This window comes from Ascaphus truei, unplaced genomic scaffold, assembly GCF_040206685.1.
Source record: "Ascaphus truei isolate aAscTru1 unplaced genomic scaffold, aAscTru1.hap1 HAP1_SCAFFOLD_1298, whole genome shotgun sequence".
NCBI classification, from domain to species: Eukaryota; Metazoa; Chordata; class Amphibia; order Anura; family Ascaphidae; genus Ascaphus; species Ascaphus truei.
The window spans coordinates 67,824-79,870 of record NW_027454174.1 but is presented as its reverse complement, the minus strand read 5'-3'; the positions used below and the strand labels follow the sequence as shown (position 1 = coordinate 79,870).

The 12,047-nt window shown below is 43.2% G+C and overlaps 1 long non-coding RNA gene across 1 annotated transcript; it reads left to right on the top strand.

Annotated features, from left to right (window-relative positions):
* The first annotated feature begins 548 nt into the window (after positions 1 to 548).
* LOC142475641 (uncharacterized) lies at positions 549 to 9,968 on the top strand. Its single transcript, XR_012791057.1, has 4 exons — positions 549 to 675; positions 2,120 to 2,223; positions 7,358 to 7,468; positions 9,853 to 9,968. It is a non-coding gene; the product is annotated as an uncharacterized LOC142475641 (long non-coding RNA).
* Positions 9,969 to 12,047: the final 2,079 nt, after the last annotated feature.

Below are 12,047 nucleotides of genomic sequence, written 5' to 3'. Positions count from 1 at the left end.
AGTTACTCCTTTTACCATTTACTTGGTCAGTCTGTACTGTCTACTCTCCACACAGCTGCTAAGGATCTTCCATTTTAAATACTTTCACCTCCTATTCTGCACTGCTTTGCTGCCCATTATTCAGAGATGCGTTCCAGTCATGTTTAGCACTCTGAATCTCTCTGCAGTCATTGGTTCAGCACATCATGGGTAGAGCATGGCTACAGATACAGCAAGCTATTATTATTTTACCGGCTGATCACCCATAATATTGCATTAAAACATAGAATATCACTTAATTTCCAAAAGATTCAGTGATGCTGATAATGCAGAATCTCACAACATTTCCCATCATAATGCCATAATGCACAAGTGGGAGAAATAATCCTTGCTATATCTGTACATTGTGTGACATATTACCTCAATGACCAATGAGAGCAAGTACATCTTCTGTATAGAGCGGCTGTGTTATGATGCAGTTATTGATCATCATTGACATAATCACAAGAATCTTATGCAAAGGGAAATTGTCCGCAGCGAAGTGAGATTTCAGCCCCCAAACGTCTGTAATATTAATGCAATGTCTTACTTTTGTTGCAGTGAACACTGAAGAGACGGATCTACTACAACACTGTACAGGATGAGCATACGCTACAAGCAGCAAAATGATCTTGCAGTTGACAGTATGTTGTTCTGGTAATGTGCACAATTATTATTTATGGGCTACACACCACAGTGCTGGACATATTCTGTTAACTTCAACTCTACTCCTAACATGGAGATGTCTTCCTGGTGTTACTGATTCAGTACATCATATGCACAGTGTGGTTATGATATGATGGATTGATTTAATGAACCCACCAACCAATGATGACATCTGCATCATCTTCTGTAAAGTGCAGCTACAGCATGATATTATCAGCATTTGGTGCGGTATAATCAGAGGTATCTATGTGCTTTTGTGCCTGTTTTAAGTCCTCCAGCTTAACGCCCCTACACCTCCCACTACACAGGCATACTTACTTATGCATACACTGACATCTGGCATACCTACACACACCCCAGGGCCACTTCCTTCCCCTGATGTCAGGGAGAGGATGGGCATGCAGAGTGCAGTAAGTCTCCACGTTACTCTGGCCAACAGTCTTGGCCTACCTCCAGCATCTGTCACCCACAACATCTGTTCCCTCCTTGTAAAGTGCTGAACTATCTCACCTGGGTCAGTGCTATAGCTGATCACAGTGCCCGATCAGGATGTCACTGTGACAGGCAGCAGTGCAGATTGACCGGTCAATCAATGCAGTGCCGCAACATATGCACTAAATGAGATTTCCGTGCCCCCAGTCAGGTTACTCCCTGGGCAGTGACCCTGCTCACACCCTCCCCTAGTTCCACCTCTGATCACAATTATCTCTCTTGGAGAGTGTAGCAAATTGGAGTTGGGGGAATCTCACCTCTGCCATGCATGGTCACAATCTGGGCACAGGACCCAAATAGTGGGCAATGTGGCACTTCTTACAGTAGAGAATAAGTAACTTTATTCTTTACTTGTGGATTAAGGACCTTATTTGCATTAAATTCAGTCCACATGGGACCAAGACTTTCTGGCTTACTGAACAAAGTGGAATTGTTTCGTAGAGGGTGGAGAATTGTATTTTATCTGAAATTACCCCCTCTGCACAAAATACAAACAATTATACCCATACAAGTACCTTGTGGAAGTTGTTGCCCTCTATCTTCCTGTGGTCTCTCCCTGTTTCTCACCGTGCCTCCTCCCATTTCCTTGCACCTGTGCGTCTCCGCATATATCCCTATACTCAGAGCCGGCTCCGGTCAGTGACATGGGATGCCCAAATATGAGCATACCCATATATGGGCATCCATGCCACTGACCGGAGCCCGCTCTGTTGCGGATATGGAGAGAGACTGGGAGATTTACATCCCCTTATAATTCATATGGTGCATAGTACCGGCACGTATTGTTTTACCGGTACTGTGTACCTTCCTACTTTCACACTGGTACAGTATATGCTGCAGTGGGACTGAGAGGGATATATTGGTAACACATAGTCATTGTTGGGGGAATTCAATCCATTTTGAAAATAGTAATGAAATGTTTTTTACTTTTCTTTTTTTTCAGTAATGAAGAATGAAACATTTCTGTTAAAATTGAATTGGAGGTGAACTGGATTCATCATCAACTCTGCACCAGTGTGAATTGATATTCTTTAATGTTCTGATAAGGTACATGCAACATCTCTTCCTCAACCCCTGCACCACTCTCTGCCTCTTGCCTCTCTCTCTCCACCTCCCTGCTAAGCGTATTAACCCATGCCCTCTAGATCGTATCCCCTCACACCTTACTGCATCTCTTAGTCCCCACTCTCACCCACATCTTCAATTCCTCCCTATTCTCTGGCTCTTTACCCTCTTACTTTAAGCCTGTAGTGGTCACCCTTTTCTCAGAAACAACCTACACCCTATGTGCCTTACTAACTACCGCCCTGTATCCCTCCTGCTGTTTGTCTCCTAATTGCTAGAATGTCAACATTCTTAAATCACATTCCCTCCTGGATCCTTTACAACCTGCCTTTCGTACAGCTCGTTCTACAGACTGTGCTTAAAGCAAATTCCCAAGGTCACTTTTCCCTACTAATCCTACTTGATCTATCTGCTGCGTTTGATGCTCTCAATCACTCTCCTCCTTCATATTCTAAACTCTCTCTTGGTATCCGTAACACAGTTCTATCCTGGTTTTCATCATAACTTTCCTGTCACACATTCTCCATCTCTGTTGCTAACATGTCTTCGTCTTCTATTGATCTGTCTGTGGGTATACATCAGGGCTCTGTTCTGAGATCTCTCTTTCTCTCTACATACTATCATTTGGTGACCTCATCAACTCTTTGTGACAATCCTATAAATAACAAATACAAATATCAGGTCATGGGAATAAGTGATTTGGACATAAAAGTAACATTTCGGAAGTGTGGACAACTAATACATCTTGTAGATTGCCTTTACAGTGTGATGTCATTGATTCAGTAGATTGTGTGCAGACCAGGACTGCAGTACAGTGTCACTCACATGGATGACTTGCGTGGTAGAAGCTCAAGAACAAGGATGTCAAACTCCAGTCCTCGAGGGCCGCAAACAGGCCAGGTTTTCAGGATATCCCTACTGAAAACCTGGCCTGTTTGGGACCCTCGAGGACTGGAGTTTGACATGCATGCTCTAGAAGGAGCACAGCTGTGGGTGGGAGGTGGATTTGCTTTGCATCAAATGGTTTGGAGCAAGGTTTATTGTATGTATTATCATAATAACAATGCAATGCTTAACTTTTATTTCAGGAGGGATGACTGCAGAACAGAAGTGAATATTGAAGCCATGTGTTCCTTTTCTTGCAAAAGAGAAAATTTGAAGGACAGTTGAAGAGAAGGAAAATTACTACACAGAGACAGATAAGCAATGTGTATATTTCTCATTTACCATTTAGTATTTGTCGTTTTATTGACTCCACACAATCCGGCTGCTACGGGTTTCACATTGAATATTTTCATCTCTACTCTACCCCTTCCTGTGATCTGAACCATGCAGGTTTTCGTTGATTCAATACATCATGAGTAGAGGGTGGCTACAGTATGAAGTAAAGACCCAAGGACCACATCTACTACCATTCATAACAAGAACATGTGCAGTAGCGCACAGCTGCAGTTCTATGTGATTGTTATGAAAGGTTGAGGTGGTTCAATTCTATGAATCTGGAGTGGGATGGATCCTGTTTGCATCATATGGTTTCATCTAGGCCAGTAGATTATATAACTCTCAGTACAGGTTACACATGGCATCAGTATTAGTGATTTAAAGAGGAGGAAAGCTTCAATGTGGAGAACAAAGCCAAGTAATGTTGAAGTTACTCCTTTTACCATTTACTTGGTCAGTCTGTACTGTCTACTCTCCACACAGCTGCTAAGGATCTTCCATTTTAAATACTTTCACCTCCTATTCTGCACTGCTTTGCTGCCCATTATTCAGAGATGCGTTCCAGTCATGTTTAGCACTCTGAATCTCTCTGCAGTCATTGGTTCAGCACATCATGGGTAGAGCATGGCTACAGATACAGCAAGCTATTATTATTTTACCGGCTGATCACCCATAATATTGCATTAAAACATAGAATATCACTTAATTTCCAAAAGATTCAGTGATGCTGATAATGCAGAATCTCACAACATTTCCCATCATAATGCCATAATGCACAAGTGGGAGAAATAATCCTTGCTATATCTGTACATTGTGTGACGTATTACCTCAATGACCAATGAGAGCAAGTACATCTTCTGTATAGAGCGGCTGTGTTATGATGCAGTTATTGATCATCATTGACATAATCACAAGAATCTTATGCAAAGGGAAATTGTCCGCAGCGAAGTGAGATTTCAGCCCCCAAACGTCTGTAATATTAATGCAATGTCTTACTTTTGTTGCAGTGAACACTGAAGAGACGGATCTACTACAACACTGTACAGGATGAGCATACGCTACAAGCAGCAAAATGATCTTGCAGTTGACAGTATGTTGTTCTGGTAATGTGCACAATTATTATTTATGGGCTACACACCACAGTGCTGGACATATTCTGTTAACTTCAACTCTACTCCTAACATGGAGATGTCTTCCTGGTGTTACTGATTCAGTACATCATATGCACAGTGTGGTTATGATATGATGGATTGATTTAATGAACCCACCAACCAATGATGACATCTGCATCATCTTCTGTAAAGTGCAGCTACAGCATGATATTATCAGCATTTGGTGCGGTATAATCAGAGGTATCTATGTGCTTTTGTGCCTGTTTTAAGTCCTCCAGCTTAACGCCCCTACACCTCCCACTACACAGGCATACTTACTTATGCATACACTGACATCTGGCATACCTACACACACCCCAGGGCCACTTCCTTCCCCTGATGTCAGGGAGAGGATGGGCATGCAGAGTGCAGTAAGTCTCCACGTTACTCTGGCCAACAGTCTTGGCCTACCTCCAGCATCTGTCACCCACAACATCTGTTCCCTCCTTGTAAAGTGCTGAACTATCTCACCTGGGTCAGTGCTATAGCTGATCACAGTGCCCGATCAGGATGTCACTGTGACAGGCAGCAGTGCAGATTGACCGGTCAATCAATGCAGTGCCGCAACATATGCACTAAATGAGATTTCCGTGCCCCCAGTCAGGTTACTCCCTGGGCAGTGACCCTGCTCACACCCTCCCCTAGTTCCACCTCTGATCACAATTATCTCTCTTGGAGAGTGTAGCAAATTGGAGTTGGGGGAATCTCACCTCTGCCATGCATGGTCACAATCTGGGCACAGGACCCAAATAGTGGGCAATGTGGCACTTCTTACAGTAGAGAATAAGTAACTTTATTCTTTACTTGTGTATTAAGGACCTTATTTGCATTAAATTCAGTCCACATGGGACCAAGACTTTCTGGCTTACTGAACAAAGTGGAATTGTTTCGTAGAGGGTGGAGAATTGTATTTTATCTGAAATTACCCCCTCTGCACAAAATACAAACAATTATACCCATACAAGTACCTTGTGGAAGTTGTTGCCCTCTATCTTCCTGTGGTCTCTCCCTGTTTCTCACCGTGCCTCCTCCCATTTCCTTGCACCTGTGCGTCTCCGCATATATCCCTATACTCAGAGCCGGCTCCGGTCAGTGACATGGGATGCCCAAATATGAGCATACCCATATATGGGCATCCATGCCACTGACCGGAGCCCGCTCTGTTGCGGATATGGAGAGAGACTGGGAGATTTACATCCCCTTATAATTCATATGGTGCATAGTACCGGCACGTATTGTTTTACCGGTACTGTGTACCTTCCTACTTTCACACTGGTACAGTATATGCTGCAGTGGGACTGAGAGGGATATATTGGTAACACATAGTCATTGTTGGGGGAATTCAATCCATTTTGAAAATAGTAATGAAATGTTTTTTACTTTTCTTTTTTTTCAGTAATGAAGAATGAAACATTTCTGTTAAAATTGAATTGGAGGTGAACTGGATTCATCATCAACTCTGCACCAGTGTGAATTGATGTTCTTTAATGTTCTGATAAGGTACATGCAACATCTCTTCCTCAACCCCTGCACCACTCTCTGCCTCTTGCCTCTCTCTCTCCACCTCCCTGCTAAGCGTATTAACCCATCTAATGTAATCCACATTCCATGTCTCACTTTACTCTTCACTTCTCACGTGCCCTCTGGAATGACTGCTCTCTGACTAACAAGGTCTATTTGTACATGACCTCTTCTGCTCTCATCATCCACCACCTCTCATTCCCCTCACCCCTGTCCTACTCGATACCTCAGCTTAATTGAACTCTCTCCTCTGACATCTACCCTTATCTCTAACCTCTCCTCACTTTCTGCTTAAACTAACTATCTTGTTAACTTTTACAATGCTATCATCTCCTCCTCCTCCCTCCTCCTCCTCCCTCCTCCTCCTCCCTCCTCCATCATATATATGCCCCTTCTAGGCTCTGACACACTCATCCCTCTAAGGCCATGATTATCATGGGCACATGCTTGGTCATCCACAGTGTGTGCGAGCGATGCAGAGCCGCCTCGGACCTCAGTGCAGGGATTGCTGCATACCCCCAGCATCTGTCACCCACAAACAATACACACACTAATACTCCCCACAATACACACTATAATACCTCCTCAATACTAATCTCCCCAATAATATTATAGCTCCAAACACAATATACACAACACCCTTACACAAGATACACAATCTAGTACTCTCCTCTGCACCTCTACACACAATATAATACTCCCACACACACAATATACACACTACCCTCCTACCCCCATAAAATACAACCAATAATACACACACACTTTGTGGATGTTGGGACCAGCTCCCGGCATGCACCAGTGAAAGAGAGAGGCCCGCAGAAGCTCGGAAGAACTCCCTCCATCCGTGCCTTCCTCCGTTTCACATCTTCTCCCTGTCTCTCTCCCTCCCTTTCCTTGCATCTCCCTGCGTCTTTACGTATACCCAGTCAGTGACGGCTCTGGTCACGTGATGCCTTAATATGGGCTTATCCATATATGTTCATCCACGTCACTAATGTGATGCCTGCACTGTTGCGGAGCTGGTACTTACGACGGGCACTTATTGTTTTATCAGTACTGCGTACCTGACTCTACCGGCCTACTTTCAACACTAGTACAATATGTGCTTCACTACGAGTGAGTGGGGAATATTGGCATCACACAGTCACTGTTGAATATGCCATTCAATCCATTTTGAAAATAGTAATGCAATGTGGTTTGGTTTTGTTTGCTTTTTGCAGTAATGAAGAATGGAAAAGTTATATTAAAATTAAATTGGAGGGGGACTAGATTCAGCATTTCATCATGAACTCTGCACTTGTGAGAATTTAACTTCTTGAATACCCTGACAGGTACACGCAACATTAAGACTATAATCTGCTGTGCAAGCTTTCGTGCTATACCTCCCCCTCAGGTTTTGATTTATACATTTGCTCCCTCAATTCATGTCCTCTAATATTTGAAAGCTCTCTCCTAGCATTTTCTCTTTACCACAGAACGTCATCCCAATGTAACCTCTCTCTTGTTCTTTCTGCTGGCTGTTTCCTCACTCCTCTGTTAAACTTTTCTAATTTCTCTAACTTCCACACTCCTGCTTTTATCCACATGTTCTCCTCTTTCCTTCCCCTACCTTTGCATGTGTCTACACACTGCACCATTTGTACAGACCTCTATTGCAGCTATTTCTGCACTGCTCAATGAAAAGCACTCTTTAATATCCTATTCTCTGGGCCCCCTCTCTCTGCGCCCCCTCTTTTGGCGCCTCCTCTCTCTGCGCCCCCTCTCTCTGCGCCTATCTGTCTCATTCTCTCTACGTCCCTCTCTCTCTACATAGAGCTATCTCTGTCTCTCTCTACACCTATCTCTGTGTCTCCTTCTATGTTTGCTGATGTGTGGGATATCTCTTATAATCTTGAACCTGCTCATATACACATCGGGCCTCCCTGCTAAGAGTGTTAACCTATCTAATGTAATCCACATTCCTTTCCTTACTTTTCTCTTCCCTTCTCCTATGCCATCTGGAATGTCCGTTCTCTGACTAACAAGGCTCTAGTTGTACATGACCTCTTCTGCTCTCATCATTCACAATCAGTCATTCCCCTCACCCCATCTTACCTGTCCCACTGATTTGCCTCTGCTTAATTAAACTCTCCTCTGACATCTACTCTAACCTCTCTGCTCTCTCTCTCTTTCCGCTTAAACTAACAATCTTATTAACTCTTACAATGCTATCCTCCTATCTATATGCCCCCTCTAGGCTCTGACACACTTGTCCCTCTAGCCCACACCCTTGGCTAAATTCCCAAACATGTTCATCACACTTCCACTCGCTGTTCTTAATGCCTATGAAGGAAATCACACAATTGATATTTGATTTTTCTACAGTAAAAATGTCTCCAGTCCTGTATAAAGCTGCTCTCTGGGGCCAAACCACACTACTTTTTTTTCACATTCATCAACACTCAAATTTAATTTACGCTGTCTTTTTTTCCCTGTATTTGACTCCCTCCACTAACCTTCTCCTCACACTTGCCATCCTTCCTTCACTTCTCCTCAAGCATTTGACTACTTCAGAGGCAAGGTGGATGCCACCCACAAGGAGATTCCTTCTGTCCCTTCCCCCTTCTCTCCTTCTACCTAATTCTCCTTCTGCATTTGACTCCTTTTCTTCTCTTACAGAGCTGGAAGCTAATCATCTTCTCTTCTCCCTCTACCACATGCCCTCTAGATCGTATCCCCTCACACCTTACTGCATCGATTAGTCCCCACTCTCACCCACATCTTCAATTCCTCCCTATTCTCTGGCTCTTTACCCTCTTACTTTAAGCCTGTAGTGGTCACCCTTTTCTCAGAAACAACCTACACCCTATGTGCCTTACTAACTACCGCCCTGTATCCCTCCTGCTGTTTGTCTCCTAATTGCTAGAATGTCAACATTCTTAAATCACATTCCCTCCTGGATCCTTTACAACCTGCCTTTCGTACAGCTCGTTCTACAGACTGTGCTTAAAGCAAATTCCCAAGGTCACTTTTCCCTACTAATCCTACTTGATCTATCTGCTGCGTTTGATGCTCTCAATCACTCTCCTCCTTCATATTCTAAACTCTCTCTTGGTATCCGTAACACAGTTCTATCCTGGTTTTCATCATAACTTTCCTGTCACACATTCTCCATCTCTGTTGCTAACATGTCTTCGTCTTCTATTGATCTGTCTGTGGGTATACATCAGGGCTCTGTTCTGAGATCTCTCTTTCTCTCTACATACTATCATTTGGTGACCTCATCAACTCTTTGTGACAATCCTATAAATAACAAATACAAATATCAGGTCATGGGAATAAGTGATTTGGACATAAAAGTAACATTTCGGAAGTGTGGACAACTAATACATCTTGTAGATTGCCTTTACAGTGTGATGTCATTGATTCAGTAGATTGTGTGCAGACCAGGACTGCAGTACAGTGTCACTCACATGGATGACTTGCGTGGTAGAAGCTCAAGAACAAGGATGTCAAACTCCAGTCCTCGAGGGCAGCAAACAGGCCAGGTTTTCAGGATATCCCTACTGAAAACCTGGCCTGTTTGGGACCCTCGAGGACTGGAGTTTGACATGCATGCTCTAGAAGGAGCACAGCTGTGGGTGGGAGGTGGATTTGCTTTGCATCAAATGGTTTGGAGCAAGGTTTATTGTATGTATTATCATAATAACAATGCAATGCTTAACTTTTATTTCAGGAGGGATGACTGCAGAACAGAAGTGAATATTGAAGCCATGTGTTCCTTTTCTTGCAAAAGAGAAAATTTGAAGGACAGTTGAAGAGAAGGAAAATTACTACACAGAGACAGATAAGCAATGTGTATATTTCTCATTTACCATTTAGTATTTGTCGTTTTATTGACTCCACACAATCCGGCTGCTACGGGTTTCACATTGAATATTTTCATCTCTACTCTACCCCTTCCTGTGATCTGAACCATGCAAGTTTTCGTTGATTCAATACATCATGAGTAGAGTGTGGCTACAGTATGAAGTAAAGACCCAAGGACCACATCTACTACCATTCATAACAAGAACATGTGCAGTAGCGCACAGCTGCAGTTCTATGTGATTGTTATGAAAGGTTGAGGTGGTTCAATTCTATGAATCTGGAGTGGGATGGATCCTGTTTGCATCATATGGTTTCATCTAGGCCAGTAGATTATATAACTCTCAGTACAGGTTACACATGGCATCAGTATTAGTGATTTAAAGAGGAGGAAAGCTTCAATGTGGAGAACAAAGCCAAGTAATGTTGAAGTTACTCCTTTTACCATTTACTTGGTCAGTCTGTACTGTCTACTCTCCACACAGCTGCTAAGGATCTTCCATTTTAAATACTTTCACCTCCTATTCTGCACTGCTTTGCTGCCCATTATTCAGAGATGCGTTCCAGTCATGTTTAGCACTCTGAATCTCTCTGCAGTCATTGGTTCAGCACATCATGGGTAGAGCATGGCTACAGATACAGCAAGCTATTATTATTTTACCGGCTGATCACCCATAATATTGCATTAAAACATAGAATATCACTTAATTTCCAAAAGATTCAGTGATGCTGATAATGCAGAATCTCACAACATTTCCCATCATAATGCCATAATGCACAAGTGGGAGAAATAATCCTTGCTATATCTGTACATTGTGTGACGTATTACCTCAATGACCAATGAGAGCAAGTACATCTTCTGTATAGAGCGGCTGTGTTATGATGCAGTTATTGATCATCATTGACATAATCACAAGAATCTTATGCAAAGGGAAATTGTCCGCAGCGAAGTGAGATTTCAGCCCCCAAACGTCTGTAATATTAATGCAATGTCTTACTTTTGTTGCAGTGAACACTGAAGAGACGGATCTACTACAACACTGTACAGGATGAGCATACGCTACAAGCAGCAAAATGATCTTGCAGTTGACAGTATGTTGTTCTGGTAATGTGCACAATTATTATTTATGGGCTACACACCACAGTGCTGGACATATTCTGTTAACTTCAACTCTACTCCTAACATGGAGATGTCTTCCTGGTGTTACTGATTCAGTACATCATATGCACAGTGTGGTTATGATATGATGGATTGATTTAATGAACCCACCAACCAATGATGACATCTGCATCATCTTCTGTAAAGTGCAGCTACAGCATGATATTATCAGCATTTGGTGCGGTATAATCAGAGGTATCTATGTGCTTTTGTGCCTGTTTTAAGTCCTCCAGCTTAACGCCCCTACACCTCCCACTACACAGGCATACTTACTTATGCATACACTGACATCTGGCATACCTACACACACCCCAGGGCCACTTCCTTCCCCTGATGTCAGGGAGAGGATGGGCATGCAGAGTGCAGTAAGTCTCCACGTTACTCTGGCCAACAGTCTTGGCCTACCTCCAGCATCTGTCACCCACAACATCTGTTCCCTCCTTGTAAAGTGCTGAACTATCTCACCTGGGTCAGTGCTATAGCTGATCACAGTGCCCGATCAGGATGTCACTGTGACAGGCAGCAGTGCAGATTGACCGGTCAATCAATGCAGTGCCGCAACATATGCACTAAATGAGATTTCCGTGCCCCCAGTCAGGTTACTCCCTGGGCAGTGACCCTGCTCACACCCTCCCCTAGTTCCACCTCTGATCACAATTATCTCTCTTGGAGAGTGTAGCAAATTGGAGTTGGGGGAATCTCACCTCTGCCATGCATGGTCACAATCTGGGCACAGGACCCAAATAGTGGGCAATGTGGCACTTCTTACAGTAGAGAATAAGTAACTTTATTCTTTACTTGTGTATTAAGGACCTTATTTGCATTAAATTCAGTCCACATGGGACCAAGACTTTCTGGCTTACTGAACAAAGTGGAATTGTTTCGTAGAGGGTGGAGAATTGTAT